The sequence below is a fragment of the Pezoporus wallicus genome, unplaced genomic scaffold, assembly GCF_028554395.1.
Source record: "Pezoporus wallicus isolate ANWC-B61680 ecotype Strahan unplaced genomic scaffold, APGP_CSIRO_Pwel_v1 contig_4191, whole genome shotgun sequence".
NCBI classification, from domain to species: Eukaryota; Metazoa; Chordata; class Aves; order Psittaciformes; family Psittacidae; genus Pezoporus; species Pezoporus wallicus.
In genome coordinates, this window is record NW_026641383.1 from 4,945,926 (window position 1) to 4,955,980 (window position 10,055).

Genomic DNA, 10,055 nt, shown 5'->3' on the forward strand with positions numbered 1-10,055 from the left:
CAGCAGAAACTTCATCCACAGGATCCAGGGTCCATCCCAAGGCCAGCAATAGGCAGCCTAAGGGAGAAGCACCTTTCCCCCCTCACATTTTTGGGGGTTTATTTGGAAATAAACCCAATCACAAAATAAGCCATTAATTCTGTACATCCTTGCTTGTGTGAGCTGTTTCCATCCTGCAGAGTTAAAGTCAAAATGCTTCTTATTTTTTAAGAAATAATTAACAGGGATAGAGGCACTTCCAGGATCAGAGCCTGGTTTTATCCAGGAGCTTCATAAATAAGGGATTTCTCATAATGCTGGTATGTTGAACCACGTGGGAAATTAAAATGCATTGCTAGCATTTATTTTTAAAAGCATAGCAAAAGGCTTTATTTGAAGCTTTAGGGTGGGTTGTTCGGTTTTTCGTCTCTCCTGAAGAAACAATTATTTCTGGGATCACTGCTGTGTTCCAGCTTTAGCCTCCCATGAACATTCATTTACCTATATTATGTACATGTTATTTTAGCAGATACCTTCACAGTGTTAAATTAGGCGTATCTGTGGATAATCAGTACTCTCTTTTCCCATTCTAATATTTTAGCTATTAAAATAGATAAGAAACTAAATAGCAACAATAATAACTGTATACACAACACACACTTTATAGCTGTTATGGATTTTAGCGGCAGAGTATATGCTTTAAATTGTAATGTATAAATGATTTAATTGGGACTTGGGAAGCCAACAAAATACTCATTGTCTGAGGGTACTTACAGCGTGTTGTATATAACCACTGTAATTTTCCATCCTGTTTTCAGACTGAAGGTAAAAGACCCTTTTGCTACTGGGGTAATTTATTTGGTCAAGTGGTGGGGAGAAACCCTTTTCTCCAGTTTAGAGGAGGTTGTTTTGCAACCTGAATTTGAAATCCCATACTGGGAAAGCATCATCTGGACAGAAACCCAAAACATCCAGGAATTAGAAGACCAAGTCCTCTGATATCTCCCACACATGCACTTCTGACTGAGAGGCAGCAGGGGCTGCCCAAATTAGAGGCTCCATTCAACATTTGCTTTGGGGGTTTTGGGCTCCTTAAAGCTCTTCTGCATTTTGAGCCTGGCTCATTCAGCTGTGCACAGGGATTCGGACCATGACCACCTTTTATCCCCCAAAGATCTTCCGATATCAACACAGAATTAAACTGAAGCAGTGACCACCACCCTGCAGCAGATGTTGCTCCACTGCAGCTAGTAGTGCAGGAGGCCACACACAGCACTGGAGCATCAGTCCCATCCCACCTCACCCTCAGCCCTCTTTACTCGTGGGGACTTACAGACACAGGATGATGGGTTACACCTCGCCTGCATGGTCCAGCTCAAACACACACTCAATAGCACAGCTCAGCTACTTGGCATCAGAGCACTGGTGTTCAGAGCTGTAGTCTCTCCTCTTGCTCCTGCAATTGCACACCCAGTATTAGTTACCTGCTTTTAAGCACACAGAGGTGTGGTTACCCTAGTTAAACAGACATCCATGCAGCTCGCTGCATTTTTTAGGGATGTGTTTTGTTGCCTAGCACTGCAGTTCACTGACAAGTTTCAGCTCAACTCCAGAGCAAATGAGCCGTCAGATAAGCCAGACCTGGTCAGAGCTGCAGTACTGGGCCACCAAAGCTATCTTGCAACAGGAGATGAAAAGTGCAAAGCTCCTGGTGCTGCTGGGATGTCCTCTGTCCTCGTGCTGTCACCCTCCAGGGTAACTATATATAAAGTGCGTATTAAAAAACTCATGAGGAAGAGGAGCCACAGCCTAAGAGCAGCTGAAAAGGTCTTTGGAGATGCTCCTTTGGGGGTTCAGAAACTTGCTCCCAGCCCACGTTTCTGGGCAAGCTCCAGCCTTCCCTATTGCAAACCAAGAGCTGCACTACCAGGGAAAGTAAGGCTGAACTGGCTGTGTGTTGTGGAGAGCTCAGAGTATTTTAGTTGGTGTTTGCAAAGCCATTTAACTGGGATAGGTTCTGCTCCGTGGTGGTGGCCAAATGTGTGCCAAGTCAGATTCAGACTGGTCTGTTCTCGTGTCACAGGCATATTTTCCAGGTATTGAGCAGTGCTTTCCAAAGATGTACTAACTTGAAGAACCATTTAAATATTAATTTTCCAGTTCAACTTGCATGCTGGGAAGGCTCTTCCAAGTACTCCAGGGTATAATTAGTTTCACAAAAAGCATCTTCCCACGAGGCACTTTGCTAGCGCTGACCACATTTCCCTTCCACATCTCCCCTCCTGTCCAGCCTCTTAAAGCTTCACTGAATTGCTGCACACAGCCTCCCGCAAAGGGTTATCATCTTATGTTTAATAGGGGGGAAAAAGGCAACGCAAGAGATTTACTGCAAATGGAAGCCATTACTGAAACAGTTATCAAATGAAAGAACAATATAATAATGTCTAGTCATAAAGATATGAGGAGTTGCCTGTCAGAAGCAAACACCCAAGTTGTAAAATTAGCCTGGGCAGCTGCTGCAAGCTTTTGGCAGGCAGGACAAGACCCTTGAAACACATTAAAAACACCCACGTTTTGCAGCTATACAGGCTGCAAATCAAGCACCCAAACTGGGACTAGTCAGAGGGAGATGCATCAGCATCCCAAAGCCATGGAAGGTTCATGTGAAGCAGAGATGGGGGGGGGGGGGGGGGTCAGTTCAGCACTATCCCAAACATCCCCAGAGTTTTAGTCAGGCTTTGGATGCATCCCAAAGCTAAACCCATTATCTCCAGCACAGTTGTCGCTCACTGAGGCTGCCAACCCCAACTTTTAGGTTAAATATTAACTAAATAATAGTATACAGTGTTGAATTTTGTCTGCTCCTTGACTTACAAGGTCATGTCACACAGGCTATGAAACTACTGCTAGAAGACTGTGATTCCCAGTCCAGTGGCACAGACAGTTTTCCTCATCTCTCCTATTTCTGCCCTTCTGCCAAGAGTTGGGGCAGAAAACCCTTTCAAGCTTAACCAAATGACTATTAACCTTTCCAAGAAATAAACACATAGCCAAGTGGATACCAGTGTCTATCACAAGGGAGGAAAATATTATATTAGCAGAGGGATCTTTGACTTCTACCTGAGAGCCAACATCTCCTATCGAGGACTGCCTAGCCTCTCACACCACAAACACCATACCCCAGTAACAGCACGTCAGCTCTTTCCCCCCAAAAATCACTTACTTTCAGCAGCACAGGCAGTTCTCACACCTTCTTTCCCACTAGACACATGCATTCCATGTGTCAAGGAAACCCTAGGACCCAGCTCCAAGTTTCCATTTCGAGAATCTGTGCTCCTCCTGCAGCCTTTTATAGCTGGAGCTTATCATCATTAGGCCCCAGGTGCAATAGTCCTAGGTGTCTTTTAACCTTCCTCGCCAGTCTCAGAAGGGCTAGTGATACCAGTGCAGCTACTGGTGCTGTTTCTATTTTGTGTATGCAGTGCCACTTGTTTTGGTGCTTGGATGTGAAAATGTTTGCCACTGTAAAACAGTTTCAGAAATGGAAAAACATTTGATTGGGAGCCTTCCTAATGTTGGATGATAACTGAGCCTAGCTTGAATGCAGATAAAATCCCATCACAGCCTTACCAGCAATACCTGCTTTTAAACAGTCTGCTGACTTTAGCCATAGCTTTAGAGCTTGAGAAGGAGCTGAAGCCCCTGGGGTGTCCGCAGGAATATCTGCTTTTCTGAAACACACCAGAATAAGGCATTTGATGTAAGCCAAGGATCCAACCCCCCCCCCCCCCAAAGCTGCTGTTTGAAATTGTCTTTTGGAGGCAGAGCACAAGGGTTATTTCAGAGGGAGCCATGATATCCCCAGAGACAGAAAGGCATGGAGGAAGGTTTCTCTTAACGTGAAATTTTGGCTCAACCGTCCAAATTACAGAAAGACAGCATCGCCTGACAGCTGCAGGTGAGAACCTTCTGCTTTCATCAGTAAAGAATATAAATAAGAGCCACATTTTTATTGTAGACAAAATCAAGGAACCACAGTCCATGGTCATGTTTTTCTTCCTAACAGGATTGTCCATTGAAGAAGGGAAAGATGGAAAACTAAGGGTTTCTCTTTAAAGGCAGGTTGCAGCTTGTGGCTATGTCAGACCAGTGAGTTTCCTCCTGATTTGGGGAACACAAAGAATCATAAAACCTTTTCCACTGTGGAGGTGTGACTCTGATTTTTGCCTGTGCACCACCATGTGTTGGCACCGTGCTGGACATGTGCAACGCAGCTGCGGGCAGAACGCTTCCCAGTACATGGGTGCCCACATCCCAGTAAGCTGGTGGTGTGCCTATGTGCTGGGGAGGCCAACAGATGACTCCAACAAGTCTGCTCCACTGCTCAACTAGTCAAGCCTCCCACAATCTGTGGGTGTTAAAACCTACCTGAAAGTCCTCAGAGGCTTCTGTTAACTGGGACGGTCTCTGATAGCAGCTGCTTGTGAGAAGTGATGAAAGAGGTGCAGAAGTTCCACTGTTTTCTGACTGGTCTATCACCCCTGAGCAGGGGGAAGTGCTAACAGCAGATGAGTTTGCATGGGATTAACCTGCTTCTCAGCTCTGATGGTGAAAGAAGATGGTGCTTTAGTAGAAAAATTAGAAAGGAAAATGGTTATTCAATTTTACTACAAAACCCCAAGGCACGATGAGGAGTAGGATGTAAAAATGTTAGAGAAAATTAAACTGGCAATAGGGAAGGGCAGAGTGTTAATAACAGCAGCCTTAATCATCCTAACTTACAATAGGTGCACCCTGTAATAATTTTCATGTATCATCCAAGTGATCACAACAGGTTTGACCTACTGCTTCTTAACTAAACTGCTGTAATTATTAACATGCATGTATTATCAGGAGCTGACAGGAGCAACATCTCAAGTCTGTTATTGTGGAGCAAAACATGTGGGGACAAATCTCACCCTTGGTAATTTTTTGTGCATGGGTGATGGACCAGGTAGAGGGTGTACAAGAAGATGATGCACACAGCATCTATACACACTGGGAGTGCACAGGCAGGGGGCATATATGAATCTTCACATCCTTTAGAGTGACTGAAGAGATCAAACACACATTGTTTCTGTTCCAGACAGATTACTTTTCTGATTACTTTTCCGCATCCATCCCTCTGCATGGTTTTTGATGACAGTGTATGAACAGGGTGGATAATCCAACCTCAGCTCCATGGGGAGAGCTGGTCACAGTGGTATTCACCAGCTTTGCCTCCTGCTGACTATGTATTTTTTAATCCTGTCCTTTCAGTGCCTGGAGGAAGAGGACTGACTCCCTCTGCTCCTTGCTTCTGCACAGCAGAGAGCATGGATTAGCCCTGAGTGAGGCATCTTGAGAGCTGCAACCATCTGGTTGTCATTAGTTTGATTTGATGGAAACGGACAAATGTAACAATTAGTATAGCAAAACCTCCTAATTTAAGAAAAAAATAAATAGAAAAAAGATGATGGTGATTGAGGCTGGATGGGTTTTTAATTTTGTGCATGAATGAAAGAACACGTTAATTAAAATCCACAGTTTATCGGTTAGGCTTGTTTTGTAGCAAGCTGCTCCAAGGTCCCTGAACCTGCCTGACAGCTCATGTCTTTGTCACACAGCTCTTGAAATCCTCCACACTGGATTTCCCCCTACATTCCTCTCCTTCATCCCTCCACTCATCTCTGCTCCTGTATCTCCTTCCTGACAGCCCACAGCCCCTCACTGGAGGGTGGGTTGTTGCCTGCAATGGGAGCAGTGTGGGGACAGTAAGGTACAGGGAAAACCCTGGTGGGGGTATTTCAGGAATGTTATACTGAAGTGCCAGTGTTTCAGCTACAAGTGTTGTGAAAGCAAGAGGCAGTCAGCCTTTGACATTAACCATCACTGGAGATGTCTGTGTTAGCAATTTAACAAGCTCAATAGGTAGTCTAGAAGAAGCTTCAAATGGCAACTAAATATACTACATGATAATGACTACAATTCCTGAAATGCAGAAAAAATGCCAGCAACAAATTTATTCCCTGATGGCAGAGGATGCTTTGACCCAGTCTGGGAAACCACAGGATGGCAAAAGCTTTGGATGTGATGGTCCCATCACTGCATGGCAGATGATAGTGCCACCAGCTTGCTGGGTCTCAGGGTGACCACCACTAGAGCAAGGCAGGCATAGCATCACTGCTGTAATAGTTCTTCCTCTGAAATATTTTTGTTCTGAATAAGTACTTGGCTTTAGGAAAGCTGGCTGACCAGCAGGTAGCCTGGTAAGCTGGAAAAGGGCACATCAATCCTAGCCAAACCCTGTGTGTTTCCAGGAGTCACGACTGGAAAGAACAGTCTTGTTTTGTGAGTAAGTAATCGCTTGTAGGAAAGCTGTTTTCAGCATGGTCACATTAGAGAACTCACAGAGTCTGAAAATCCAGCACTTGTAAGAATACCACTGTGACAAGTTCAATACAATTATGGGAGGAAATGGTGGTTTTGGTGTGTGTTGGCCTCACATTTATGTTTGCCCTGGTTCTGCTTGGCAAAATGCATATTCAGAGCTGATATGGTGCATGTTTGGGCATAAGTCACCCAAAAGCCTAACTGGAGGTATGCCCAAATGCTGCATTTTAACCTTTTCCCCCTCCTCCAGATTAGCTTTAGGAATTAAATACTTCAGCTTTTCCTTCTGAAACTACATTTTTTTTTATCCATTTTATAATAAGACCTACAAAAATAGTTTTAAAAGGCCTCATGCAAAGAGGATTAAAGAACCTGAAAATGAAACCACTTTATGTTTTTTCTCCTCTATTCTCCTTTGGTTCAGCCAGTGAACCAAATAAACCCCCCCATTATTCATACAGCTGAAACGAGTTGTATCAGCGTTCAAGAATTAAATGCAATTAAATATGTGTACGCAGCCTAACAGCAAGGTGATTTCTCTGTGAGCTGTCTGGTTGTGTATTAAGAGCTGCTGTTGGTGGGCTTGTTGCTGAGTTACGTTATTTCCCCTGAGATCAAAACAAATCAACATTTCCCTGCTCAGTGTTTCTGAAGATGATTTTTCAGTAACAGCTGAACAGCAGGATCTGGAAGCGAACTGGTTTATAGACAGAATATTAAAGTGGAGGAAAAGATCAAAGACTACATGAACTCAAGGAGAGGAGATGGGAGAAATCACTATTTTTTTACCTAATTTGGGCTTTAATAATGCAGTATGTGATTTCTCACAGGTCAGAAATCTCATGCAACTGCATCGGTGCCCTTGCAAATCACCAACCCTGATGTGATTTGATAAAACCAGACCGTAATGGTGATGGGACAAAAGAAGTGCTGGTGTTTCAGGAATAAGAGGACCCACCTCTAAGCATGCCACATTTCCTGTTCTGTAGGAAAAAAAAACACAAGAAAAATACAACTGCAGGCTCTCAGGGTGGGATACCATGCAGTGAGTACAGCACTCCCATCTAGGAAACAACTAGGACATTATATTGCTGGTTTTGTTTTAACTACGCACGCTTCCATGCGAGGTCAACATCTTAAGATTACTTTTTCTGTGCACTGTTCTGGGAGCTCTTTTGCTGTTTCTTTCCTCTGTCAATCTGCAGCTTTTCTCTCCTGACAGCTGCCGGCTTTGCTAAATGAAGGACAGATATTTCAGTGAAAGATGCTTTTCTTTATTGGGGGCAAAAAGCAGGTGGGGGATGTAATTGTCTTCATCACCTGCAGGCAGATACATTGCAATTTTTATTTGTTTTTTTCAAGGAGATGATGAAAAGTCTGTTTTGCTCATCGGGGTTTAGTGGAAGAAATTGAGCTGGTTTGTGGCAGAGGCATGAGAAACTGCATGAATAAAAACCCCCACAGTGTTCAACTGGACTGATACCCAGAGGAGATATCCCTCCTTGCTCAGGATGGTCTCCCATCACTTACACTACCCAATCCCCATAAGGGATGTGCCCCCAGGTTTGTACAGGGCTGCAGGAGGCAATGGAGCAGGTTCTTCACTGGTACAGACAGTGAGGTCCCTCTCAGTTTTTAGGGTGATCACTGCTCACACTGTACAAATAACAGCCCTATTTAACTGCATTAGGAGCAGAACAGGTCTTAGGGTCAGTAAAAGCCTGGGGATGCTGTGCTGACAACACAAGCCTGATACATGATTTAATAAAAAGTGGTCATATGCATGAATTTTGCCATCTTTAATGCTCCTACTTGCAAATCTCTGTGTCAGAATTGATGTGAGACGCAAACATCCTTTAATTTGATCTAATAAGCAATAAAATCCAGCTGGCTCAGCTGGCACCAGCACCCTCCAGCCAGAGCAGCTGTACTGCTTTACACCTATGGAGATTTTGGCCAAAGCTTTGCTATAGCTGAGCTCCAGTCAGTAAATCTAACATTGATTTTCAATCCTCCAAGTAACACAAAAAGGATTATTTTTTTCCTTGCAGGCAAGCAGAAGATCATTACCACCAGCACATCTTTTCTTAGCATCAAACTGGGCTAATCGACCTGTGTGGTAAAGAACATGCTTCCACAGAAATGAGTATTTGTTCTGCTTTGCTTTGTTTTTAATAAAAATAACAATTTATATAGCTCTTTAATAAATTATTACTTGCATTTAGACCATCATAGTAGGAGAGAGACAAACCAAAAGAACACCCAATGAAGGGCAGCAAATGTCCTAAATAGGTATAAAAACACCCATGGCAGTTCAGGATTTCTCCTCCCAAGTCAGGGGGCTACTGTTTTTGATCCCCCCAGCATCACCACTCTGTATCCTTTGCATCTCTGTTGCCGAGTCATTTCTGCATGAGCACGGCAAAGATTTTGAGACAACACTTCTTAGTCTACAAAGGGGTAAATCTCGTTTTATATATGTATAAGGAGGAAGTTCTTTACTGTGAGGGTGGTGAGGCACTGGAACAGGCTACTGAAGGAAGTTGTGAATGCTCCATCTCTGACAGGCTCAAGACCAGGCCTTCAGCAACCTGGTCTAGTGGAAGGTGTCCCTGCCCATGGTAGGGGGTTGGAACTAGATGATCTTAATGTCCTTTCTATAGAATTACAATCAGTTCTGTGATTCTATGAAAAACTGACCGGGGGGAAGCATGGATTTGAAAGAACATACCAAAAATTGTTAGAGAAAGAGAAAAGGAAAAGGGATGGGATGCCAGTCAAAGCGCTTTCAGGTATTACATACTCATAGCTGTAGTTGTGTTTAAAAACAGTGGGCCACTAGCAGCCTGCAACAAGCAGCAGATGGCTATGCTGTAGGAACCATCCGTTCCCTTTGAAAGCAGTGGTGCCTGTTTGTAAGAATAAAATTACCCATTTGGTATAGGTGAGTGTGCTGACAAAAGGAGTGAAATTAGAAGAGAGAAAAAAACCCACATTCAATGGAAATCATAGAATCATAGAATAGTTAGGGTTGGAAATGTATCCTCATATGTAGAAATGCCATTGATTTGCATCTATCTTGGACCTAGCATGGGACTTGATAGGAAAAGGTCCATCACTGGTGTTTTCCTTGCATGAAAGAGGCTTCATTTCAAGCTACTTTGCCCCTATATGTGCATCCCACCTGGGAACACATGGAAAATGAGTTACCTGCCATTCCTTGTTTCTGTACCTTAAATATTCTAAGGCTTAAAAATGACCAAGATCCAGTACAATGGCAGGAAATACCAGATAAGGGCATCATCATCTCCAGACTTGTGCTTTTTCTGATATTATAAACCATTGTGTTTAGTTAAAGACTCTCCTCAAGCTCGCAGTGTGAGCCTATTTATAGATGGTTGGGGAAGGAGAAGCTCCTGTAGCAATCTTGTGCATCTCTTTCACTTCCCTCAAGATCTCCCCACAAGTGTTCATCCTACTGCATGTTGAAGCAGTCTATTTTTGATCTTTTCTGATAGTGGGGTCTTATTAATTTAATGAAAAGAGTGCAATAAATAATAGCAATGAATGCCATCAGCTAGCATCTGCTGTGCAGGAGCCATGCCTGCAGTCACCAGCTCCAGGTTGAAACATCTCAGCTTCTCATCAGCTTTTGCAATATGAGG